The sequence below is a fragment of the Bos taurus genome, chromosome 7 (assembly GCF_002263795.3).
Source record: "Bos taurus isolate L1 Dominette 01449 registration number 42190680 breed Hereford chromosome 7, ARS-UCD2.0, whole genome shotgun sequence".
NCBI lineage: Eukaryota > Metazoa > Chordata > Mammalia > Artiodactyla > Bovidae > Bos > Bos taurus.
In genome coordinates this window covers 53,104,413-53,132,186 of record NC_037334.1, presented here as the reverse complement: position 1 = coordinate 53,132,186, position 27,774 = coordinate 53,104,413, and the positions used below count along the sequence as shown (strand labels likewise).

Genomic DNA, 27,774 nt, shown 5'->3' with positions numbered 1-27,774 from the left:
AAAATAAGTTTGAATATTTTTTAAGCATGGACAAGTGCAGAGGAGAAAACATTTAATGACCCCTATTCTCACTGTCTAGATCACTCCTGTTGATATTAGCTAATTATTATAATATTAGACTAGTAATACATGTATAAGGTTCAAGATTATAAATATTAAAGTATAAAATAATACAAAAGTATGAAAATATAAAATATAGAATAACAAGTGATAACTTCTGTTCAGCTTTTCTAATGGTAACAACTATTCAGTTCAGTTCAGTCGCTCAGTCATGTCCAACTCTTTGCAACCCCATGAATCCCAACACGCCAGGCCTCCCTGTCCATCACCAACTCCCAGAGTTCACTCAGACTCACGTCCATCGAGTCAGTGATGCCATCCAGCCATCTCATCCTCTGTCGTCCCCTTCTCCTCCTGCCCTCAATCCCTCCCAGCATCAGAGTCTTTTCCATTGAGTCAACTCTTCGCATGAGGTGGCCAAAGTATTGGAGTTTCAGCTTAGTATCATTCCTTCCAAAGAAATCCCAGGGCTGATCTCCTTCAGAATGGACTGGTTGGATCTCCTTGCAGTCCAAGGGACTCTCAAGAGTCTTCTCCAACACCACAGTTCAAAAGCATCAATTCTTCGGCGCTCAGCCTTCTTCACAGTCCAAAGCATCATTACAAACAAAGCTAGTGGTAACAACTATTAGCTATTAATAATTTTTATGAGTCCTTTCAGAAAAAGTATCTGTATGTATACACACATTTTTTTTAATTTACCAAAAAAAGGGAGAGAAATAATGCTCTATGTTATGTTCTGCACCTTTTTTTTTTTCCCTTCTTACTAAATAATACATCTTGGCATTCTTTCCTGATTCACCCCATTCGTTTTGCATATGGTTTTCCAACATATGGCCATGTCATAATTTAATCAGTACCCTATTAATGGCAAAACATCTTTTAATGACTTCAGTGGGCCTCTTGGCAGTTGATAAAGCTATTCAGCAAAAAGAAAGGAGGGACGCTTATTTCATTCATTCACTCAAACTATAGATCCAAAGATTATTTCAGCCTGGTCCAAAACATCTGGCAGATACAACTACAAAGCAAAGCATCAGCAGAACTGGGGGTGGGGGAATGGTATGAAAAAAACCATCTGTAATGCACCAGAGTGAAGATGACTTGCAAAGATCACAAGCAGGAAACGGTGACAATCCTAGAAGACTCAGCCACCTGACGGGGCCAGGTGGGGTCACTCTGGGTGACATCAATGCAGCACTGCTTCACACAGACTTCTGACTAACATGTCTCAGAAGTCTCTGGCACTGAAAATGCTTTATTTTATTCATAATGAGTTATTCATGACAACTGCTGAGTCTACCGAGCCAGCTGTGCTTTCCTATCACCAAGGTGCCTTGATAGTATGGCAATCTATCTATTATCTATCTATCTACAGTTTTTAAATTCTCCAGGCAAAGAGACTTTTGCTTTGTCCAATTCTAATTCTGCCAGGGAGGTATTTGGGATTCTGCCAGTGATTTGGGGTGGTTGGTTCAGGTAAAACTGAAACTAACCTTATTTTACCACTTGCTAACTGTGTGTCCTGGGGCATGTCACCTAACTATCCTAAGCCTATGAAATGGAGATAATAATACCCAACCCATCAGTTCAGTTCAGTTCAGTTACTCAGTCGTGTCCGACTCTTTGCAACCCCGTGGACTGCAGCACACCAGGCTTCCCTGTCCATCACCAACTCCCGGAGCTTTCTCAAACTTATATCCATCGAATCAGTGATGCCATCCAACCATCCCATCCTCTGTTGTCCTCTTCTCCTCCTGCCTTCAGTCTTTCCCAGCATCAGGGTCTTTTCCAATGAGCTAGTTCTTCACATCAGGTGGCCAAAGTATTGGAGCTTCAGCTTCAGTCCTTCCAATGAATATTCAGGACTGATTTCCTTTAGGATGGACTGGTTTGATCTCCTTGCAGTCCAAGGGACTCTCAAGAGTCTTCTCCAACACCACAGTTCAAAAGAATCAATTCTTCGGCACTCAGCATTCTTTATGGTCCAACTCTCACATCCTCACATGACTACTAGAAAAACCATAGCTTTGACTAGAGGTTGTTGGAATGATCAACTGGGATGATTTATATCTATAGGAAAACACATGGTCTGCTCCCACTCATGTATTTAAACACACATCTAATATGTGAATCTGCAAAGAGAGATGTCTGGGAAGATGTTTACCAAAATGCTAATCTTGGTTTCTTCTGGGGTTGAGATTTCTTTTTCTTTCTTTTTAACATTTATTTATTTGGTTGCACCAGATTTTAGCTGCGGCATGTGGGATCTTTAGTAGCAGCATGTGGGATCTAGTTCCCTGACCAGAGATCAAACCCCAGCACCCTACATTGGGAGTGTGGAGTCTTAGCCACTTGACCAACAGGGAAGTCCTGGGATGGGATTTCTTAAGATTTTTTTCCCCTTATTTTTCTCCATACTGCTTGGGCCGCTTTGTTTTGGGGATTTAAGGGGCTTTTTTGGTGTGTGTTACTTTGTTTTTTACAACGATTAAGAATATTTATTAAAAAACATATCTCATAAAATGAGATAATGCATTTAAAAATCACATACAGTAAGTGCTTCTGCTGCTCCTGCTAAGTCACTTTAGTCGTGTCTGACTCTGTGTGACCCCATAGACGGCAACGCACCAGGCTCCCCTGTCTCTGGGATTCTCCAGGCAAGAACACTGGAGTGGGTTGCCATTTCCTTCTCCAATGCGTGAAAGTGAAGTCACTCAGTCATGTCCGACTCTTCGAGACCCCATGGACTGCAGCCTACCAGGCTCCTCCGTCCATGGGATTCTCCAGGCGAGAGTACTGGAGTGGGGTGCCGTCGCCTTCTCCGACAGTAAGTGCTTAATCAATGATAAATGTTTTACTGTGAAAATCTATCTTGAAAAGATAGCTTTTTCAATTCCAGAAAAATCACAATTTAACTATATTTAAATCTCAGAAAGCCTAATTTTTAGGAAATTAGGAATTAGTCAGTGCTGGGTTTAAATCTTAGTTCTATGTCTGTTTTTCCTCCTTTCAATCTTTTTAGATGATATATCTTAAGCAAAACACTTTGCCACTTATAACCTTGGTTTCTCCATCTGTGAAATAAAATGCTTTTCCCCTAATCCAATCACCCAAAATTCTACACAAACTTCAGAACATTTTGTGTTTCCATTTACCTTGAACACACAGAATACCTAGAGTAAGTGTGACTGTCACTCTTCAGAGCCTATAATAATAGAACCTTGCCATGCCAACACAGCTAATTCACTACATAATATCTACTTCCCTTTCTGTTTACCAACAGAACTTGGATTTTATCCAGGGCAGCAATGCGCCCAGTTAAAAATGCTCACCTCAGACTTCACTGGTGGTCTAGTGGTTGAGATTCCATCTGCCAATGCAAGGGACATGGGTTCAATCCCTGGTCCAGGAATATTCCACATGCTGTGGGAACTACGGCAAAGCACCACTACTACTGAAACCCGTGTGCCCTAGAGCCCGTGCTCTGCAACAAGAGAAGCGACCTCAATGAGAAGCCCATGCATGGCAACTAGAGAGTAGCCCCCACTCGTTGAAACCAGAGAAAGCCTGTGCACAGCAATGAAGACCCAGCACAGCCAAAAAAACTCACTTCTCAGATTTCCTTGCAGTTAGGGGTAGCCATGTGACCCAGTTTGACCGAAGAGATATAAGCAGTACTCTTATGTTTCTTGTATATTACAAGGAACTTCTAAGAAAATTTGCATATACCTGATCAAAAGGGAGATACTCATCTGATATACATTCTCTGCCCTTGAATATTCCCTCTGTTCCCACCTAAAGCATGGAAATGACATTTAGAGGAGCAGTAGCCATCTTTCCAGCTACAAGAGCCACACATTAAGAATGATAGAGCCAGAAAGCAGAAAAAACCAGATCCTTGCTGACTTCATAGAGATGCTGTCCTAACCCTGGACCTCATACTCTAAATTTCATGTTGCATTAGAAAAACAAATCTTTAGTGGGTTAGGCCACCATTGTTGGGATTTAGGTATATGCAACCAAATGTAGTCTCAAGTAAATATACTATCTTATGGGGTTACTATGAGAAGTCAGACAAGATACTGTTTGTCAAGTACTCAGCCCAGTGCCTGAAACATGGGCATAACTTAATATTATTTGACAAGTTCCAATCTTCTTCCTAAAGAGAGGGAACTGGAAATCTTTCAGAGAGCATGAATTCATAACAGAAAGCTAAGAACTTTATTTGTTCATCTGTAAAGTTCTTAGTGGGCTTCCCTGGTGGCTCAGTGGTAAAGAATCCACCTGCCAAGCAGGAGATGAAAGTTCAGTCTCTGGGTTGGGAATATCCCCTGGAGAAGGAAATGGCAACCGACTCCCATCTTCTTGTCTGAGAAATCCCATGGAGAGAGGAGCCTGGCGTCGCAAAAGAGACAGACATGTTAGCGACTAAAACAAAGCTCTTAGAATGATGCCTGGCACGTAAGAAGCACTTTATAAATATTTGATCAAAAAATACAATCCTAAAAAATGAATACTGAACGCCTGCAATGTACCAGGCACTGTTCTAGACACTTGGAAATACAGACATGAAGACAACGTTCCTGCTGTTAAGGTATCTTCATTTTAGAAGGAGCAGCAGGAGAGGAACAATATAGAAGAAATGGTCATGAAAATAAAGAGGATGATGCGCTAGAGTTACCAGATCTCCTCAGGTGGCGTATACAGGGAAGGCCTCTTGCAGGTGGTGACCTTGGAAGTAAAATCTGATGTGTAAGGAGCCAACTCTTTGGAGATCTGGGAGGGGTGGGATGGGAAACATTGCTGATAGAGGGAGGTTTATCAAAAGAAAGCTCTGAGGTAGTTAGTTATGAGTCTGGCACTATGGAGAAAAAGTCAAATGAACTTATCTATGAAACAGATTCAGGCTCACATAGAGAACAGACAAGTGGCTGCGAAGGAGAGAGGGAGGGATGGAGCTGAAGACTGGTTATTAGCAGATACAAACGATTATACATAGAATGGGTAGACAACAAGATCTTACTGTATGGTACAGGGAATTATATTCAATATCCTGGGATAAACCATAACAGAAAAATAACATTAAGAAAAAAATGTACATATGTATAACTGACCCACTCTGCTGTAGAGCAGTAATTAACATAACACTGTAAATCAACTACATTGCAATAAAAAACAATAAAATTAAATTTTAAGAAAAAGTAGATTGAAGTATAACTTATTCAGATTCTTTTGGTAGTCAGAAGCCTACTGAGTTAGAAGGAGTGAAAAAAGTTGACATTTATGCTAAGAATCCAGGATGACAGGACCCAAGGATGAACATCCAGCTGGACCAAATCTGTACTGCATCCAGAGACTTAAACACTAGTAGGACTCCCCATGCTTCATCTACCTCTCTAACATGGACATGTGTTTCATTCTTATCTTCCTCCTGGAAGATCAGCTCCATCTGCTCTTCTGAACCATAGGGCAGAAAACCATGACCACTCATGTTAGATGGTATAGCTCCAATCACGAGCTCCTAGTCCAGCTTCCCAGGGAAGCTCACTGATTGACAGACTTGAGTCAGGTCCAGAAACAGCACCAGGGCTTCTAGGAGGCCACTGAACTGAGGTCAAGACAAAGGTAGTCACTTGGAAAAAGGGGAATCACTGTGAGCCAGGGACAAACCCAAGAGGCGTCTGCCTAACCTGTAGAGCAGCAGTGCCCAAGACAAATACAGTATCAGACACAAAGGTAAACCACACAGGCTATGTAACATTTTCTAGCAGACACATTAAAGAAGTACAAAGAAGCGGATGAGATTAATTTAAATAATATAATGACTTAATCCAACACACCCCAAATATGATTACTTTAACATACATAATACAAAGATATTTACATTCTTTTTAACATACTAAGTCTTTGAATCCAGGGCCTATTTTACAATTGAGGCACGTCTCAATTCACATCAGCCACAAGTGCTAAACAGCCACACCTGGCTGGTGGCTAGCACAGTGGACATGCAGGTCCAGATTTCTTGGCTGAGATCTGGTGGATGCTGCTACCCATGTCCATCCGGCAGGCCCAAGGCTATAATGATCAAGCACAATCTTCTCTTGCCTTCTGCGGTTGTCATGATTGCGTGTCTGCTCTTGAACTCAGATAAATGTGCAGGATTAATCATCACTGGCTTTTAGAGTGCACACAGCACAAGCACATTTTGCTGCCAAGTTGCAATTACAGAGTTCTTTCTCTGATGGATTCAGAGTTAATGTCTTTGCACTTCCTTTATTCCAGAAATGAAATTAAAGCCACTCAAACACACACACACAAAAGGCCCACAGCAACCTGCAGCTCCATCAGCAAATTGTTCAGCCTTGGTAGGAAGGTCATTAGATGGGTTTTAGATAGAACCCATAAAGCATTAGGAAAACAGATAAATGTCAAAATACTGGTTGCTCAGCTATACTTCAGCTCAGCCTACCCAAAGATAATAAATGTATCTCTCCAAAGGGGGTCTGCTTTCTCTTCGCTTTGCTGTATCTAGGTACTATAATAACCCTTTTTCATTACATACATGTCTCCCCCAAGTGTTAGGCAACACATATGTAAATAGGTCAGGTCTGTTTCATGTCACTTTGATAGGTTGGTTTCTCTTCTATCTGTAGATTTTTCAGGTGCATTTTGTTGAAAAGACCGGATGTGACTGATTTAGAAGTCTTTTATTTCTCTGTCTGGAGGCAATTTGTAATGGTGGCCTCATAATTTGGTAGCTACTACACATCAAGCTGACATGAACTTGGGCAAACTTCGGGAGATGGTGAGGGACAGGAAGGCCTGGTATGGTGCAGTCCACGGTGTTGCAAAGAGCTGGACATGACTGAGCAACTGAGAAACAACAATACATCGAGCACTTATCATACACCAGGCAACATGCTAAATGCTTACATGCACGATGTCGTTTAATTTTTGCAATGTCACCATACCTATGTAATATTATTAACACACCCCCACTTTCCAGCGAAGGAAAGTGAGGTTTGTGAAAGGCTAAGCATGTTATTTGAAGTGATATGGGTACAAAGTAACACAGCCAAGATTTGAACCCAAGTTACCTGACTCCAAGGCTGTAGCTGTTGATGTCTGAGCGTGAATTTGGCATGGTTTTTGAGATAAAAGTCCATCAGGTCTTGCTTTCAATGGCAAGCACTTTTTACCAAAAGGCATCTTTGAAGCAGGGTATTCAAGAAGAGAGGACAATTGGAATGGGGTCACCAGTGGACAGGGCTTGAAGGTAGTAAAAGGAAACTCCTCTCCTGTGGGAAAAATAAAGACAGATGTGCCAATGCCTTTGAGTGCATTGGGAGAGTGCAGTTCACCAATTCTGGCAAAGAAGAATTGAACTCCAAGCCTCCTCCAGGGTAAACCAGCTCTGACCTTACTCCCTACAGCCTCAAGCAAAGCCACGTGGCTCCCAGAGATGTAAAGATAATGGCTCTGCCAGGCCTCCCAGAAGACCAATTTGGATTAACTAGTTAATGGTTATACACTAGTTTGAATAGGTGAAGGGCCCAATAAAATCTCTACTCAGGCCTTTTTAGCACAGTACTGAGCCCCTGTTGATGACAAATATTAAAGTCAGATTAAGCTCTCTTTAGTTTATGGCTTAAATTGAACCATTTGGAAGTACTAGGCCAGACAAGCAAAACACAGTTGGCTGTTTAATGCCCACATTAAACAGCCAACTCAACTCTGAGAGACAACACCAGTAATGTTCTCAGATTCTGAATTTTTTTTAATTTATTTATTTATGGCTGTGCTGGGTCTTGTTGCTGCTCAGAATTCTCAAGTTGCAGCAAGTTGGCGGCTGCTCTTTGTTGTGGTACACAGGCGTCTCGTTGAGGTGGTTTCTCTTGTTGCAGATCATGGGCTTTAAGGCGTGTGGGCTTCAGTAGTTGCAGTTCCCAGGCTCTAGAGCACAGGCTCAATAATTGTGGTGAGTGGGCTTAGTTGTTCTTTGGCATGAGGGATCTTCCAGGTTCAACGATCTCTTGCATTGGCAGGCATATTCTTCACCACTGAGCCACCAGGGAAGCTCAGATCCTGAATTTAATGTTGGTAATTTTCAGTGGAGGGCAGGCAGCAGATCAACATCTGTCTGATAACTAAATACAAAGATTTGATGTTTATTCAAGCACCTACAATGTACCACACAATGGATTACATCTCTCTGATCAATATTTTGCCTGGACACTGGGAATGCTGCCACACCAGTCTGAACATGGATTTCTCCAACAGTATGTGCAAAACGAGCAGTAAAGCAAACCAGCAAACTATCAATCTTGCTTGAGAGCGAACTATCAATTTCATAGAGCAAAAGAGAAACCGAAAATCCAACAATTGCTCTCTTGAAAGGATGACCCTGGAAGATGGAAATCTTCATTTGCCAAACATAGGGTAAGTAACAGAATTTTTAAGAGCTATTTTGATAACAAATATAAATTGAAAAAATACAGAATATTTTCATTCTTTAAAAGGACCACATCTACTCAGATTTCCACAAGGCAAGAATAATAACTTCCAGTTAGAGATGGAAGTCACATGTCAATAACCTCTCCCTCCCACAAGTTTTTTTTTTTAAGTGAAGGCAAGTTTATCTAGAGAGAGAAACATTTCATAGGCCAAATGTGGTCCATCTCAGAAGACAGGCGTGGCCCTCCAACTCTTACCTACAAAAATGTGAAATGTGCAAGTTTCTGTACAAATAACCAGGCAATTGTCCAGCTGGTCTCAAAAGCGGCTAGACCTTGTTAATCATCTAACACCTTACCTCATGTGAGATAAACACAAGAGAAGTCAATGTCAGGCTACAGTATTGTCTCAAACCATGTTTTATTCATTCATTTATTCTTTTACTCATTTAACTAAAATATATTGAGGGTCTACTGTATGCCAGTACTGTTCTAGACATCAGTGAAGAATGAACAAAACAAAGATCACTTGTCTTCCTGGAATTTACCTTTTAGCAACTTCTTTCAGTTCACCAACAGAACCCAAGGACACTTCAGTTTGTAGTTTAACAAAATGAAATAGCCCTTTAGGTAGTATTCAGATTTTTTTACATTGATATGTCCTTTCAGCAAATATTTACTAGGTTACTGGGCTACTCTGGAGCAATACAAATGTGAATGAAGGTAGCACTCTCTGTCTAGATGGGAATGTCAGCATTTATAGAAAAAAAATTAAGGAATGAAACACCATGAACTAAGCAGAAAGAATGCTGTGGTAAAATCAGAGAAGAATATTCAGCTTCATGGAGGCGGTAACTAGGTGGCATTTGAATTAGGATTTAAAGGATGAGTATGATTTGCACATGTAAAATGAGAGGAGAGGTCAGCATATTAGGATGAAGGGCAGTCTGTAATTGACCAAAAGTAACTGACCTTATTTCCTAATATACATTGTGGTAAAACAAAGTCCAAAAGCTGCTACAGACTGAATGTTTCTGTCCCCCAAATTCATATGTTGAAGCTCTAATCCCCAATGAGATGGGGGCTCTGGGAAGTAATGAGGTCCCGTGAGTGGAGCCCTCATGATGGGATCAGTGCCCTTATAGGAAGAATCCTGAAAGGTATTATTCTCTGCTGTATGAGAAGACAGCAAGAAGGCACCATCTATAAGCCAAGACGAGAGCCCTCACCAGAACCAAATCATGCTGGAACTCTGGTCTCAGACTTACAGCCTCCAGAACTGAGAAATCTTTGTTGTTTAAGCCACCCAGCCTATGGCCTCTTGTTCAGTTTGACTAAGCAGCTATATAGCAGTCTAAACTGACTAAGACAAAACCAAAGATTTCAAAGAAGTTTTAAACTTCTTTATCCAAATGAAGTTTTAGAGCATCTGGTACCCTCAATTCAACTACACACTCAAGGTCTACCTACAATGAAGTCAAAGAGTGGAAAATTGATTTCGTCTCATATGCCCACTGTGAAACTGGCTGCTAGAAGTGTTATGTTATAAATAATCCTAAGGCTTTATTAAGGTTCAGCAGGAAAGGTCCTGTGATTGATTAGTGATGTCTGCCTCAGGCACAGGATTCAGACATGGCTGTTGACTTGCTTGCCATCCCCGGGTTCAGGTCACACACCTGAATTACCCAGTGAGGAAAGCTCTTAATAGAGGTTTTGAAGCTGTTTTAGCATCAGAACTCTTTGTGAAGATGAAATCTTACTCAATGTTCCAATTTTTTTAATCTTTTTTTTTTTTTGACTGCACCTCACGGCATGTGAAATCTTAGTTCCCCAGCCAGGGGTCAAACCTGTGCCCCCTGAAAACAAGAAGTCTTAACCACTTAACCAGCCTTAACTACCACCAGCCAGCAAAGTCTCGACATTCCAATATTTTGGAGTGGGGCTGCCCTCCCTGAAACAGGGAAGGGAGTAGTCTAGAGCCCCACCCACTCGCCCTCCTCGTCACTCATCAGAGAGGTACTAGGAGCACAGCCTGAACCATCACCACTTCATGAGACTGTGGCTTTCTGTGTTACCAGAGAGCATTTAGCAATTTGTTCATATTAAATTCCACAAGAGGGATGATCATCACCATTTTATAGATGCTGAGATTCAAAGAGGTGAAGGGCTAAGCCCCAGGATCCTCCCTCTTATTTAGGCTGGGGTCTCAAATGTCTCTCGCTCTGCGGCTCCATTAGAGCTTGTCTTCTGAAGAAGAGAGCTGAGTTGAACCGAAATAAATGTAAGGAAAAGGGGGGATGATCCTGCCCCTCTGTGTCAAATTCTGTCTCACTCTACCTTCACCTGTGTATCAATTCCACAAGCCCCTTCATCAGTGACACATTAGAGGTTTGCAATCCGGAGCCACTCGGGATCTAGCATGACTCACATTTCCTCCTCACTGCAAGAGCTGAGGCAACTCGCACAACCTTCCTCCCCTCTCCTTGGCTATTCAAGAGAACCTGTCATCTCTACCCAGAGGAGAGCGTGGGGTGGAGCTGCAAAGGGCTGACACGGTGGTCAAGGTGAGTCCCCACGTAAGGCGTTGACAAATGACAGCTCGTTTGTTATCTCACCACGCTCACGCATCATCCCCACAACACTTCCAGCCTGGGCCTCAGCGGGACCTCCCCTCCCACCTCTTCTCCCCTCCTACCTTTTCTCCCCTCACCCACGCTGGCCTCTCTGTAACCCCTTCCATTTTCTGCACTGCAAGCTGAGATCTTTTAATAACATACGTCTGACTGGGTCACTCCTTTGCTCAAAACCCTTTAACAGCTTCCTGTTGTCCTTGGTACCTGATGGAAAGAGTACTTACTTGTGAGAGTGTGTGGAAGTGTGCGTGTGTGAGTGTATACACACACACTCCTGCAAGGGAAGATGGTTTATGGTACTTAAACTGAGACATTACAATAGTATAGGCTCCATTTGATGCACAGCAGGGTATACGTCTTGTTCATGTATATTAATGTAGGTCCTGACTCACTCCACCAAGGGACTGGAATGGCTGGGTGTTCAGTGTGCTTCCTGGGCAGGCAACAATGGGAAGCATTCTCAGCTATGCTTTGAAAACATCAATCCTGTTATATAAACCAACTACAATGCAAAATAATAATAAATGAGTATTTTATTATCCCAAAAACTTGGACAGTAAACTAAGAAATGACCTGCCTGAAGAGGTGCTCTGTCACAACCTCCAGAAGATTCCTGGATCAATGAAAGAGTATTCTGAGGAGCACTGGGAGAAATTGAGTCATTACCTAAAGCAGTCACGTTCCTGCTCCAGCCCTCCTCTTCACGTTACTCAGGGACACTTGTTTATTTTTAGAGATCTTCATCATTTTCAATTACACAGGAACTATACCACTGGGGAGCGGGAAATTTCTCCTTCTACCCCTCTTGAATTCTTGTGGCTGGACTAAAAATAAAATTCACAAGAGAGATTACGGGAGAAGAAGAAACAAATTTCAATTCATGCACATGGAGGTCCCATAGAATTGGGACCTAAGAAGTGGCCAAAGCAGGCAGCTTTTATAGGTTTTAGACAAACAATAATGTGCAAGGAACTGACAGGACAAAGAAAGTAGGTTTGGGGTGATCAATTAGTGAAGAATCTAAAAAGCCAGTTTGGACTTGGGGCAGTAAAGGAGTAACACGGTTTGTATATACAGGCTTCTTAGCCTGACCTTCTATCTTTGGTGATAAGGGTGTCCTTCTACCTCCAGATGCAGGGAGGGCACCTTTCACGTGAGATGGATTTCCTGCTTCCAGGGAGACAAAACAGGAAAGTTAGGGTGTCCCTCTTGCATTGAAAATGAAAGTCGCTCAGTTGTGTCTGACTCTTGGTGACCCCATGAACTATACAGTCCATGGAATTCTCCAGGCCAGAATACTGGAGTGGGTAGCCTTTTCCTTCTCCAGGGGATCTTCCCAACCCAGGGATCAAACCCAGGTCTCCTGCATTGCAGGCAAATTCTTTACCAGCTGAGCCACAAGGGAAGCCCAAGAATACTAGAGTGGGTAGCCTATCCGTTCTCTAGCAGATCTTCCTGACCCAGGAATTGAACCAGGGTCCCCTGCATTGCGGGTGGATTCTTTACCAACTAAGCTATCATGGAAGCCCCTCTTGCACAGACTGCTTCTAAAGTAATTTTAATTCAAAAGAATCAATATGCCATAGAGGTACATTTGGGGGTGACCTTTTCTGGATTGCAACAACATGAATATATTTTTTGCTAAAAAAAATGTTAAACAATATCCACTCTCTACTCAGAAGTACCCACAGTAGCCAGTTTGGTATTTTGTGTCTTTTGTTTTATGGGGAAGTTGTTTTTGCTGTTTTCCTACAGGGGATGTATTCTCAGTACTCTACAATCTGCTTTTCTCATTTGACATTTTTGTTTTGGCCTATTTCCCTTTCCAGGTACGCAGATCTACATTGTTCTCTGTAATCACCACATTCTGATTCCACTGAATGGGTGTACTGTACTTTATGGATGGGTTTTCCTCTGAATGAACATTTAGGCTGTTTCTGATTTTTTGTTATTACACCCAATGCTGTATGTGAAAACTATGCACAGGTAAAGACAAATTCTCTAAAACAGAGAAGAGGAATTTTTGAGGTAAAGCATATATATACACATTTAAAATTTTAGGAGATACTCCCAAATTACCCTCCAAAAAGAAAGTTCAGGGATCTCCACTAGGCAGTGACATGGTTATACAGGACTGCTGTGTTCATACTCTTGGAGATTGTGTGGCCTAAAACTGATATAATGTTCACAAGCAAAAAGAGGCAAGCAAATTCATAGACTAATACAAACTCTAAAAAATAAAGCACCATTTTCACTGTCATTAGGGATTGGGGGCAGAGAATGGGGAGCATAAAGGATTTGTCAGAAGAACAATCCCTTCCTCACCTTTTCCTCCACCAGGCTCTGCTCCTCTTCCTTCCCATTACCTGGTTGAATAAACCAATATGAAGGGAGAGGGAGAGGGGGGGCTTCAGACAGGGCAATTGAGAGCAAAAATTGGTATGTGCTGTAACACTGACTTTGGGGCTTCCCTGGTGGCTCAGTGGTAAAGATTCTGCTTGCCAATGCAGGAGAAGCAGGTTTGACCCCTGGGTCAGGAAGATTTCCTGGAGAAGGAAATGACAATCTACTCCCATATTCTTGCTTGGAGAGTTCCATGGACAGAGGAGCCTGGCATGTTGCAGTCCATAGCGTCACAAAGAGTTGGACATGACTGAACAACTATACAACTAACACTGCTTTCAAGAGGCTGCCATCACCAGACTCTGTGAGCAAACTGCCAGTGGCTGATTGTACTGACCCAGATGGAAGTTTGCATGCCGTGAGCATCTCTCTGGAGACGCTCTGCTCCTCAGCTTGTGATGTAATAAAATCATGAGCATCCTGATTTCCCCAAGTCTTCTAGCCTTCAGACATTATCTCTTCCTTCAATAACCAATAAAAATGGCTGCTTTCCCCATTTCACATCCTGTGGCAAAGACACCTCCCTTCTCAGGATCTCTATGAGTTCCAGAGTTGCTTATGTGTCCCTGGTTACTTCCTGTCCCTGTCCTGTTCCTGAATCTGCTCCTGGCCTCTCGGCTCTCATACCTCTCTCCATGCTCATCACTGCTGCTATTCCTTCTTTAGTTTTCCCAAATACCAAGTTCTTCTGCAGTTTGTGGGTAAAGGAGAAGGGTCACAACACAATGTCAAACAGAAAACATTACAACAAATACCACCAGGCACCACTCTTCTGAACAACTCCTTGACCACTGTTCCCTGGGGGAGCTGCTGACTGAACTTCTCAGGCCCTGGCCTCATGCCAACTTGCCAGGTCACCTCCTCTCTCCGAAGGCCCTCTGCCATGTCCCCAGATTTCTTTCAATTTCACCATCCAGCTGTTGAGAACAGCTTCTCAACTCCTACTGCTTTCTTATTCAGCCGCATAGTTGACCTCTCCTGGTCTTGTGGAGTGCTTGACAGGCCCTATCTGCTCACATCCAGGCTCTGCTACCTCTGCCTATTTGGCCCTCGGCACAGTACTCAGCCTCTCTCAGCTCCAGTTTCTTAGTATGTGACAGGGATTGCACCAAAATGTATTTGAAACACTTAGCACAGTCCCTGGATGTGCATCTGGGCATCCATCATGACACCATCTCTCGTGCTGGGAAATGATGCATTGAGGCCTTTACGGCTCAGAAGAGCTGTTACTGCCCTGAGTTCTGCCACCACCCTGGGACATGTGCTGTGCTGTGCTTAGTCACTCAGTTGTGTCTGACTCTTTGTGACCCCATGGACTGTAGCCTGCCGAGCTCCTCTGTCCATGGGGACTCTCCAGGCAAGAATACTGGAGTGGGTTGCCATGCCCTCCTCCAGGGGAACTTCCCAACCCAGGGATCAACTAGCAGCTGGCTTTTTAAATACTACTTTCTTTCCTATTAGTTGTAGAAAAGCTTCCTTCAGTTTAACTTCTTAAAGATCTTACTTGCGAAATGTACTAGTTCTCAGGGGTTTCATGAAGAATGCTAAAAGAGGTACTTGGGCAACTTAAATGCTCTTCTTTCAGGCCACAAGGCAGAGATTCAGTACAACCTTCCCCCTCTTTGCCCTCTGCTATCCACCCCTTCACAGATGGCACCTGCACCCAGCCAGGAGTTCAAGGCAGATACCTGGGAAGTCCATCCGTGAGTTCACCTTTCCCTTATCTCCTCTCCCCACCCCCACCAAACCCCCAGCAAGCCCTGTTGGGGCTTCTCTATACATACCCTTCCCTCAGGCCAGCCCCATGCACTGAGGCCACTGCAGCCAATCCTTGCTGGACCCCTGGCTTCTGCTCTTGCCTTCCTGCATTCCATTGTCTAGCAGGCTAGCAAAGCCATTTGAAAATCTAAGTCAGATCACTTCCCTCTCTTACTTAAAACCCATCAGAGCTTCCTGTTGCCTTCAGAGTACAATCCAGGCTCTGGGGAAAGGCTGCCTCTCAAACTCCATCCCCCGCTGCTCTCACAACTCACTTCCTTTCTCCTCCTCTAAAACCCTGGAACATTCCTCATACCCTGTGACAACTCCATGTATCTTTCTCAGCTTGACAATTTCTGCTTAGAAAGACCTTCCCTGACCACCCACTCTAGCTCAGCTGACCCCCTCCAACTGCTCTGTATCATCTTGCCCGTTTACCACCTTCCAAGCCTCTCTGTACTCATTTGTTACTGTCTTCCCCCCAGAAAACTGTGAGCTCCCTGAGGGCAGGTGCTATGTCTTGTTCACTGTTTTGCCCCCTTCCCCTGGCACAGTAGGCACAAAATATATATTTATTGAATGAATGAACAAACATGGATGGACAGATCAACCAGGAAAATGAGGAGGAAATTTCCAGGAGAATGTGTGGTCTATGGACACACTCCAAGGGTGGGGTCCCCAGGGAGCTCTCTCTCCACACGGGAGCCTGGTTCCTCCCTGTGAGACAGGTGTAGATGGGAGCCAGGAGTGACAGCCCTGAAGTCTTGGGGGCCTCCAGCGGCTTCCGGAGAAGGCAGAGGGAACGGCTTGCCTCAGGGAAAGGGCAGAGCTGCTGTCTCCAGTGCTGATTACCACACAGCGGCTGCCTTCCTCCACCCACCAGAGAGCCCACTGAGTTGCCATAGCAACAGAGGACTGTGCCAGAGTCCAAACAGGGATGTCTGCGTCTCCCAGCATGTCTTCTAAGGAGGGCCAGAAGGCGGGGCCGAGGGTGGCGGTGGGGTTGGACCACAGTCGTGCCCTGGTTCTGCCTCTGGTCTGTCCTGGTCTCTAAGCAAATCACCTCCTCTGCCCCTTACCCCCACCTCCCCTCAGAGCCTCCTCCTCTGTGTGTTCTCTCTTCTGCAGGGGAAGGAGAAGGGAGGGATGGCCTCATCTTTGTATCCCATCCAGGCCCACATATTGGCCAGAAGAACAAAGGACAAGGGCTCTGTGAGGGCTCACGGCTCTCAAGACTGCTTTAAAAACGTTTTCTTTTTAAACACCACTTTGTTGGTCTAACTGGTCACCTCCTGGAGTTTTTGAGGCTTTGTTGGCTGCCTATTGGGTATCCCTAAAGAAGCAAAACCTCGCTTTTACTCCCCAGAAGCTAAATGGCCTTTGGAGAAGCTGCTGAGCAGCAGTTTGTGTCACGTGTCAAAAGGATGACAATAGTATCTACCACTCGTTGAATGTGTGAATACATCTCTTCTCTCAATCCTCACAACTGCCCTGGAGAAAAGGTGCTATAGCCTCTCTTTACATGTAAGGAAACTGAGGCTCCCTTGTTCCTGGAGTCATACTGCTGCTAAAAGGCCAAATTGTCATCTGACCACTGCCCTTTTGGATGCTGAAACCCAAGTCGTGGCCACTACTCTATACTGGGAGGTACCAACAGCTCCAGGAAATGACCACAGTGAGTTCCACCGGCCCCAGCCAACCCCCTTGGGTCCTCACGTGGCCCCATCCTGGCCCCAGCACTCAGCACTTGTTGGCTCAGGCCCCAAGTCACATCACCCCCACAGGGATCTTGACGGCAACTCGCTCAGAGTGGGAACAAAGGCAGCTTTTTTAGCCCCTTCTTTAGAAACCTTGACTCCAAGCACAGAAGCAGCCCCTCAGATTGGCTGCTACCATGGCAACTGGCTGCTGATCTCTGTCCAATTATGTCAGCCCAGAACTGCAGTGCCTCCGTGTCCATTTCCTGTCCAGCTCCCCAGCCTGCTAGCCCAGCCCCTCTGACCTCCAGGCAGCTTTGAATGCCTACGCTTTCTAATTACAGCTGCCTTTCAGTTCCCTTGTCCCGGTGGAAACCTTTGTAATCTGCATTAAAGGACTCCTCCTCCCAAGAGCCCATTTTTCATACTTGGCCTCTGGCTCTTTATCTGTGGTCTATGAAGCACTGATTGTATTACCCAGCCTGGCCCCCAGCATATGCACTCAGTCGATGCTCAGAGAGCTTGGACACAAATTTCAACTGAATTGTCTGGCACCAAGATCTTTCTGCTGCAATCGTGATCTTGTATGGGTTTACAGTGGCTTGATTTCAAGTCTGATTTCTTCATTCATTCATTCAATGAGCCATGAACACCTACTACATTCTAAGCAATAAGGTTACCATATTAAACAAGACAGAATGGAACTTTACATTTTTCCCAGGGGAGAGGGATGATAAAGCAAACAAATAAACAAATAAACAAAATTTGTGGAAGCAGGAGCTGTGATGCAGGAGCTAAGGGGCTCCAATCCTAGGCTGGACGTTTCCCTTTGTCCTCATCTAAGCTCCCAACTTGTGGAGGGAGGGGCCCTCCAGAGGAGGGGGTGGGCAGATGGTATTTGGTGTCCAGTGGGCACTTCTGGATGGAAGTGGCAAAGACCAACCTCAGGGAGAGGGGTTCTTTAGGTAGTGACACAGCTGCAGATCTGAGGCCTGGCAGTTACCAGGACTCCATTCTCACTCTGTGTCCTCTCAGGACATCAGCATCTTTCTTTCTCATTGCTGTGGCTTTTCCCACAAGTCAGGAAGTGTGGCTGCTGACATACCTATGAGTTTTACTTTTCACAGCCTCAGTCATGGAAGACAGCCTGACCTCAAGCACTCTTCCGTTTCAAGACCAAAACACCAAGAGCAGAGACTCATTGCCCCAGGTGAGAGGTTCCCAGGCCTGGTCTAACCAGAGAAAGCCAAGGATGGGATCAGAGTATGACAAGGGGACTCCTAAGTTCCAGTTTAGTGCTCTGTGGTTGGGGGAAGGCAGACCATTCCAGGGTCTTCTAAACCACTCTTACAAAGTGAGACCCACCACAGTGTGTGCCCCGCTCCACTCCCTCACCCTCACCTCACCCCACCCCATTTCATATTCTAATGGCCTCATCTCTGTTTCACAGAGGAAGCTTTGTGGGTTGTGCCCCAGTTCAGTCCCAGCTCTTAAGGCAACCCTCTGATCTGGGGGCTTCTCTGCCCGCCTCACCTGTGTTGCCCTCATGTGGAGTCCCACACACTTCATGCATGAGAGTAAGTCACCATCAACACTGGCAGGGACAGCAAGTATTACTGAAGGTCAGAGGGTAACAGAGACCAAACACCCCACTGCTCAGAATAAGAGCAACCTGTGGTTTGATTCTCATCATCTTCTATCCTTAGAGCTCAGTCTGAGGGTCTTATCTGGTTCCCCTCCCTCCTGACCTCACATCGCACACTGAGCTCACAGTAGGCACCTGCAATTTCCTTATTACTTTCTACTGCAGAGGCGTTCAGCTATCTGCTTCCACTCAAATCAGGTTCCCAAGCCAACCCTGGATATCCTAAGAACACACTAAGGTAATTTGTTCAACTAAAAAATCTCCATGCTGAGCCTACCTAGGACAGGAGAAGCTTTGGAACTGCAGTTACTGGTTTAACTTATCCACTCTCAAATGCTTAGGGCTCTCATCCCCAAGGACCAGAGCAAGGACAGGAGGTGGGGGCAGAGGAGTTCACCTGCAGACTCTGATTTGACCCTAGGATAAGGCCTGTCCTCCTCAGTGCTGAGCTCTTGTAAGGCTGACTGGGAAAATTTACATACGGTATATTCCACTAGGCCTTCTTTGAGGTGACATCTTAAAAAAGACGCACACCATGAGAGTTGTGAGTTAAATTTTATTTGGGGACAAAATGAGGACTGCAGCTGTGGAGCAGTTTCTCAGAGCTATCTGAGGTGCATCTCCCAGGCTGCAATCCTCATTTTGTCCCAGATAAAACTTAACTCACAACTCTCATGGTGTGCGTCTTTTTAAGGTGACAGAGGTTAGATGGGGTCATGTGCTTGGATGCCTGAGACTTCAGGGATGGGCTAGCAGGTCACACGCTACTCAACACCCAGAGGGGGACACAGAGGAAGGACCAGTGGCTCCCAGACTGCAGAAGTTGGGGTCGCCTTAGCAAGGGACACAAGATTGCATTCAGGGAAGAGAAACAGTAACATGGCTTTGTTACCAGGGTTATTGCCCCAGAATCATAGCCCCCCTTCCTCTTATCTAAGGTTCAGGAGGAAGCTACAAAGAGGAAAAAAACAACTGGTTAGAACCAACTAAGCCCAAGATGGCAGAAGACTTGACTTTCAGTAGTCCTTGAGCCTCTATATTCTCATTTTAATACATTAGCATGCTAAATGACATATCTGTCAGTACCACAACAGTCGACAATTGCCATGACAACAACTGAAAAGCCCGTAGAGGGCTGAAAAGGAGAGCTGCCTTCTGGATCCAAACCACACTCCTGTTCTCAGATAACTCATGAATATTCCCCACTCTTTTTAATTCCCTCCCTTTTACCTCGACCCTCCCATATTTGGTGGCTCCACCAGAAATGGGGTGGAAGTTGATTTGTGAGCTACGTTCCTGCTTTTCCATTCTTTGGCTGCTGAATAAAGCTAGAGCTGCTCCAGTCTCAGCATCAGTTTCATTATCAGCTACATGTATCTGATCAGAAAAAGAACCTCCTGGATGGGACAAAGGGTCTTGGTCTGGGCTAGGACCCCAGCACGAGTCCAGTCGACCAACGCAGTAACAGATCCTCTCTCCCACTATCAGTAAGACTGCCAGCTGAAAAAGTTCAAATCCATGCCTGAGTTTCCAGGGCCTGCACTTTTCACCCTCAGTGCCATGGGGCTCAGTAAATGCTGGCCGACTTGCCTCCTCTGCAGCTCTCTTTTGGATTTGTGAAGATTCAAAGATGACAGTCATCTGGGAAGATGTGCCTTACATGTTTCCAGCTGCCTGAAGCTGTTTCTGTGAATAATCAAAGACTTCCCTGTGACCTCAAAAAATCTGTGCAGAGGTAGACTGCCCACAAAGGGCCCTCGTGCTCAAGTGCCTTGACTTAGAGGCTATTTTTAATCTTCTGGAAGGATGAGGGGCAGGGATGGGGAAACCAGTTGCCCATGCCACTTTTCTCCTGTACTCCCCCCTGGAGAGTTCATATGAGGAGTTACCAAGATCCTGGTGCTCATTCTGTAGAAGGCTGCTTCCTTCTCATCAGCTCAGTTTCCTAGAGTCTAGTTTTATTATGGACCCCTCCAGACTTTGTGGCCTGAGCAGACTGAAGGAGGTTTCTGGAAATGCATCTGACTTTGAATCCAGGGGCTAGAGACATGGCCTTGAGATCACTTTCCCTCCTTACAAGAGGGAAGAGCAGGTTAGTGGAAGGGGCAGAAAGCAGGCAACTTGGGTGATCTGTCCTAGCTCTGAGGAAGTCTGATGGTGAGCAGGTCATCGGCATCTCAGGATCTTGCTTTGTTCATCTGTCATAAGCATGGCTTGAGAGTTTTCTAAATCATAGACACTCATCTCCACCTTCATACTTTTTGTCACACCTGTGTATCTCCCGTCCTATTATATACTTAATCTCTTTATTTCTGAATAATAACTTGGCTCCACGCTAAGCAATACATCCATGAAACCACATGTTTATGGTGCCAGTTTTATTTTTTTGACTATGTGCTAAAACAAATATTTATTTTTAATCACACTCACCTGTAAAATCCCTGAAACCATCCTGAGTACCAAACACATGGAACACCCTTCAGAAACACTGGATTAGAGCATCACTTTGGTTCCTGATATCTTCATCCCTATCGTGAAATTCTAATAATCCCACAAAGGAAAAGCAATTTCAGAAAGAGAAAATATATTATTCCTGAGCCAACAGTCAGCATGATGCTTGAAACAAAATTGCTGTTGTTTTGACAGCTTCTCTTCTCCTATCATGGTTTATAGCACCCAACTCTTAACTCTAACTTCCTGAGTCTGAGAGTATACTGGGCCCTGGCCTCTACACTTCTCTTGGAGTTCCACGTGGTTTACTGAAGGCCTCAGTGCCAAACAGCCCCAGGCCTGCCCCTGTGTCAGGCGGTGGGATTGCTGTGGCCCAGAGGGAAGGGGCTAACTCTCCCACTCCCAAGGGGCTTAAGGGTTGGCCTTTCATCCTGATCAAGCGATCCCAAGGTTAGAGCAAGTGTTTGGTGGGTTGGCAGCCTCATCTGACTTCCTTCACACCATCAGTGCTTCCTGGAACACTGGATGACATAGTCAAGGGGATCCTTGGCTGGGAACTCTCTTCTCTGGTAAGAAATTGGCAAGTGTGGGAGAGGAGAGCTAGGCAGCCAAGATGCGGAATACAAGATGCTTCCCTGGTGAGAGGAGTTGTCTCTGACACCTGCACAGAGAAACAAAAGCTGAGCAGATCATCAGCCAAATCACCCAGGATGATCTTTTTGCCACCTTGCTGCTGCTGCTTCTGCTAAGTCGCTTCAGTCGTGTCCAACTCGGTGCGACTCCATGGACTGCAGCCCACCAGGCTCCTCCGTCCATGGGATTTGCCAGGCAAGAGTACTGGAGTGGGATGCCATTGCCTTTGCCACCTTAGGGGTTCTCAAATGTGGCTGATCATCAGAATTACTTGAAGGATTTTTTAAAAATAAAGTAAAAATGAAGTTCAATGCTGTTACATAACAATTATCCTCCTAGGTGTTTACTCATGACAAAAACATATTTATAGCAGCTTTATACATAATAGACAAAAACAACCCTAAAAGTCGCCTCAGTAGGTGAAGAGAGACACAAATCAAGGCACTGCCTGCCATATGGTGGATACTCATGCATGCACACCTGCTCGGTCGTGTCCAACACTTTGCTACCCTGTGGACTGTAGCCCGCCAGGCTCCCCTGTCCATGGGATTTCCCAGGCAAGAATACTAGAGTGGGTTGCCATTTCCTCCTCCAGGGGATCTTCCTGACCCAGAGATTGAACCAACATCTCCTGTGTCTCCTGCATTGAGGTGGATTCTGTACTGCTGAACCATGGGGGAAGCCCCATGGTAGATACTACTCAGCAACAAAAAGTAATCAACTGTTGATGTGATCCATGCAATAGCATGAATGGATCTGAAAAATACTGAAAAGTAAAAGAAACTGGATACAAAAAAGTGAATACTGTATGATTCTGTTGATATTCAAGAACAGGCAAAACTCACCTTTGGTAATAGAAATCAGAACACCGGAATCTATGCAGGGTGGGGATTGATTTAACTTTCTAGGATCATGGAAGGACTTCCCTGTAGCTCAAGTGATAAAAGAATCTGCCTGCAATGCAGAAGACCAGGGTTCAATCCCTGGGTTGGGAAGATCCTCTGGGAAAGGGAATGACAATCCACTCCAGTATTCTTGCCTGGAGAATTCCATGGACAGAGAAGCCCGGCGGGCTACAGTTCGTGGGGTCTCAAAGAGTCGGACACAACTGAGTGACTAACACACACACAGGACCATGGAAATGTTCAATATCTACACATTTGCCAAAACCCATCCAATTATACTCTGAAGATCTGTGTATTTCACTGTAGATAAATTTTAGCTTAATTTCAAAACAAAACTAAAAAATATATCCCCCGACCCCATCCCATTATCACTGAATCAGAATCTCCAGAAGTAGAATTTGGAAATTTATATTTTTAAAAACATCCCTAGGTGATTCTGCTACACAGCCAGACTTGGGAATCTTTGGCTTCACAAGCTTTGGTTGACTCTCTCGTTGTTTACCAGATTTAAGGAAGTTCTACTGCTGCTACTATAAAGACTAGCTACAGTAACAGCTATTGCTTATTGAGCACATATTATGCTCTCAAATTCTTCCAAAAATCTAGTAAAGCAGGCATCATTTTACAGATTAAAAAAAAAAAAAACTGAGAGCAAGAAACTTGTTCAAATCATACAGCTGATAAGTAGTAAAACCACTTAGCCCAAGTCTTCTTTACTACAAATACCTCATTCTTTCCACCATTCATTCATTCATTCAAACAATCACAAACAAATTAGTATGGTGTGCCTTCCCAGAGCCAGCCCATCTGCTAGGCATGATGTGGTACCCAACCTCCCTGAGAAGTCTCTAAGAAGGAGTGATGGGTGAGTGAGACGAAATCTGTAAGGCAGCATTTCCCTTTGCTCTGAAGACTTAAGGAGGAAAAGCGATCCCAGGCCTCTTTTGATTTTAATTATTTAGGTGGTTTGGGGAAAGGTAGGAGGTTTATGGCTATATAAGCGGAGCTAAAGGAAGCCTCTGTTGCTTACTTTGGGAACTTTCCAGAAGCTAACACCAATCGCCAGTCACGTTAAAAATGGGTTAAAATCATTATCGGATTATGAATAATTCACAAGGCACCCCCTGTTACCCATTACATTTTGTTCTACATAATTGCCTTCTGGAAATCTGCTCCCAGTGAAGGGAATTGGGAGTATGCATGAAATTGAATATTTCTTCCTTTGACAAGTAAATTTAAGCCAAATTGTGAATCAGTTTCAGTCCACTGCTGCCTACCTCCTCTGAGTTGATAAGACTGGTCTTGTACTCCTGCAAAATAACTGAGCAAGGAGAAGAGTCCAGCTTCCCTGAAAGGAGAGTCAGCTTCAGCTCCTGTTCACATCAGGCAGTGTCCCAAGGGTTCTAAATATTGCATAGGATTCAGGGTGGGATGGGGAGCTGGAGGAGGGATGTCTGGGGAGAATCAGAGCTAAACCACAAAATGAACTCTGGATGGTATGATTCAAGGATGAGAATAACTGAGGTAATAATCTTTTTTTTTTTAATTGATGTAATTCATCCTTTTAGAGTATACAAGACATTGTACTCTGGCCTCTGGCAACCATTAATCCACTTTCTGTCTCTATAGATTTGCCCGTTTCAGGCATTTCATATAAATGGAATCACGTAACATGTGGCCTTTAGTGACAAGCTCCTTTAACTTAGCATAATAGTTTCAGAGTTCAGCCATGTTGTAGCATGTATCAGTACTTCATTCCTTTTTATTGCTGAATAGTATTTCATTGTATGGATATACTATTTTTTTTTTATCCATTCATCACAATAGAAATTGGTTTGTTTCTCCTTTTTGGCTATTATGAATAATGCTACTATGAACAGTCATGCACGCGTTTTTGTGCAAGACTTATGTTTTCAGTTCTCTTCAGTAGATATATAGGAGTAGAACTGCTGGCTCATGAGGTAACATATGTTCAGTTTTTTGAGGACGTGTCAAATTTTTCCACTGTGGCTGCACCATTTTACATTATCTGCCCCCTCCTCCCCCCCAGCAATGTACAAGGGTTCTGCCCTTTTCTAGCACTACCTTTCTTTTTCTAGCAATACCCTTACATTATCTTTCTGGTCAAAAGTTATCTGTTCCAAGTACTAGTCACAGCTCATCTAAAAACCTAACCTACATTACTGGTTTAATGTGTCATCTCTCTGGATAACATTCACAATTTAAGAAAAGTTTCCCAGAGATACAATAATACATTATTCAGGACACATCCAAATTCAAAACATCTGAAGCAGAAAGATGATTTATTTACTTGTATAGCTGGGAAGATAGTGAGGCAGCTTACAGACTCTAAGGGAGCGTTACAGGAACCAAAGCTTCAGCTTCAAGGTGAATCAGTCAATCTCTCTCTCTCTAATAACCTAACAGAAAGGTTATTCCCACCTCCAGCTTTCTAAGTCTCCCTCTTACTTCTTTGGTTCCCTCCTTCCATGATTCTCTCTCCATATCTCGACTCTGTAGCCTTAGCCTGGTCTCGTTCCACACCAGGTTCTTTCCGTGTGCAAGAATGATGGCTGCCAGCAACTCAGACTTCCATCCTCCCAGCTTAGCAGCTCCAGGGACAGTTTAGATCTAGGGACAGGGACTCTCTCCTAGCATCATGTGTATTATTTCCATCTGGATCAGTCATGTGTCCAGGAAAATGAAATCTAATATTTGGCCTACACTTGCTTCACACCTACATCTGTGGCCAGTTCAGAAGGGGAATAGGGAAATAGATGAATAGGGTAGGAGGTGAGAGGGACATGCTGGGCAACCAAAAATAATCACTGCCAAAGACCTTCATTCAAAGGGGAGGTGCTAGTGTTAGACATTTCTGGCATCATGGAAATTCCAAGATCATAGGCAAATAGGTCATCGTTGGGGAGGAAGGACCTGACAACAACCCCAAAGCTTATTCTGTGTCAAGAGCCAGCCCTAGTCTGGACAGTCTCCTGGGGTAACAGAGGACACTGCGTTCCTGGAAAGCCAACAGGCACTTTTCAAATTACAGGGCAATACATATCACTGCAGCCCACGCGGAGACTGGGGCAGACCCACCACTTAACCTGATTACTGCCTCCTTGGTTATTTCATTCTGTTGTAATTTTACTTTTTCCAAATGAGTGGAATGGAATCTTTTTTAGAAAATGGAGGAACAACTTCAGTAATTGAAAACATTTTCTATTTTACCCTCGGTGGGTTCCAAAATCTGAAAAAAACTCTCAAGGGACTTCCAAAACCTCTCAAATAAAGTTGTTAAATGGCTATTAGGGCCTACACGTTCAAAAGAGAAAATGAGCTGAATCCTTAGATGTGAAAATTGGAAGACCCTGTGGGGACCACCTAGTCCCCCTACTCATTTTACTCGGGGCCCAATTGAGGCCCAGAGCTTGTAAGAGGCCTGTCTGGTCATACAGATAAGAAGCGGCAGAGCTACTAAAACCAGCGCTCCCCCCGCCCATGCCCCTTCTTTATCAGGCCTCCTCTTGTCTGCAACTCTCCCTTATGAGCACAAACTTAAAAAAAAAAAAAAAAAAAATTAGCATTTCCCCAGTCAGATCAGATCAGTTGCTCAGTCGTGTTCAACTATTTTCGACCCCATGAATTGCAGCACACCAGGCATCCCTGTCCATCACCAACTCCTGGAGTTCTCTGAGACTCATGTCCATCGAGTCAGTGATGCCATCCAGCCATCTCATCCTCTGTCGTCCCCTTCTCCTCTTGCCCCCAATCCCTCCCAGCATCAGAGTCTTTTCCAATGAGTCAACTCTTCGCATGAGGTGGCCAAAGTACATAAGAATCTGCCGGCTAATGCAGGGGACAAGGGTCTGATCGCTGGTCCAGGAAGATTCAACATGCCTTGGAGCAACTAAGCCCCTGCCACAACTACTGAGCCCCTGCACACTAGGACCTGTGCCCCCCAACAAGAGAAGCCACTGCAAGGAGAAGCCCATGCACCACATCTAAGGAAAGCCCTTGTTGCAATGAAAGACCCAGCAAAACTACCAAAAAAATGGCTCCAGATACATAATAAAGGCATAAGAAGGAGGTGCTGAATGGTTGCAAAGAATTTCCAGTTTTAATTCTTTCTTTGGGCATTGCAGGAATCCAATCTATGCCTGGAGGAGGCTTCTTGCTGAAATAAGCACTGCGGGTGCCATTTTCCAGCTGTGAGTCACAAACAGCACAGGAAGCATCTTAATGAGGTTTTTCTGAGTGAGAAGAGAGTTCTTAAGGGCGAGGAGAGGAAAGAGGTGCAGACATTTTTGAAACTGCAATAAACAGCTGAAATGAACAGAATCCACTTGAGTACTAACCACGTGTAATGTCCTATGGGCAGAACAGAGACATTTCAGACACAATTCTCTCCTTGCACATTTAGAATCCAGTCCCCCAGGAGAGGAGACATGCTTCTGGGACACGTTTTGCAGTGTGTGTGTGTGGGTGTGTGTGTGTACATGTGGGCACACATGTGAATTTGTAAGAGCCCTTTATGCTAAGAGCTCTTAGTTCCTGTCTATCTCATAAGCTGCAAATATTTCTCTCCTGCTTTCATTTGTCTTTTGATTTGTTTTTCTCTTCTGAACTATTTCATTTTCATATGTGATCATATCCATCAATCATTTCTTTTGTGTGGTCTAAGTTTTTGTGTGATGACTCAATATCCTTCTCTACTTCAGTATTCATCAGAATTTTTTCCTAATACTTTTGTACAGTTAAATATTTAAACTATGTGGAATTTCTTTGGGTGTAAAATGTGAGGTAGGGATCTAATCTTTTACTGGGTTGTTTCCCCCTAAAAATAATTAATCAGTTATCACAATAACACTTGTTGACTAATTCCCTTCATACCCAGTAATGTTTTAGAGAGTTACAGGCTGGGAGGATATATACTTCCTTGCTGTTGCTATTGAAAAATACATGCGCAAATTTATGACCCTCTTCCCTTCAAAAGATAGAATTCTCCTCCTCTTGAGTGTCAACTGCATTTGTTAACTTTTAATTGAATAAAGTGTTTTTTAAATTTTCAGTCCCACTTATTTAAGACTCTGACCCCTGAAGCCCTTGGAGAAGCATTGTCTCTATGCAAAC

The 27,774-nt window shown here is 44.2% G+C and overlaps 1 protein-coding gene across 1 annotated transcript in view; it reads right to left on the bottom strand.

Moving 5' to 3' along the window:
- NDFIP1 (Nedd4 family interacting protein 1) overlaps window positions 1–27,774 on the bottom strand; it is a 128,518-nt gene that overhangs the window by 70,637 nt on the left and 30,107 nt on the right. The window contains exons 3-4 of the mRNA XM_059888770.1: window positions 11,816–11,973; window positions 7,161–8,210 (exon numbers count right to left, since the gene is read on the bottom strand). The gene's annotated coding sequence lies outside the window, so the exon portion shown is untranslated. The remainder of the gene's footprint in view (window positions 1–7,160; window positions 8,211–11,815; window positions 11,974–27,774) is intronic.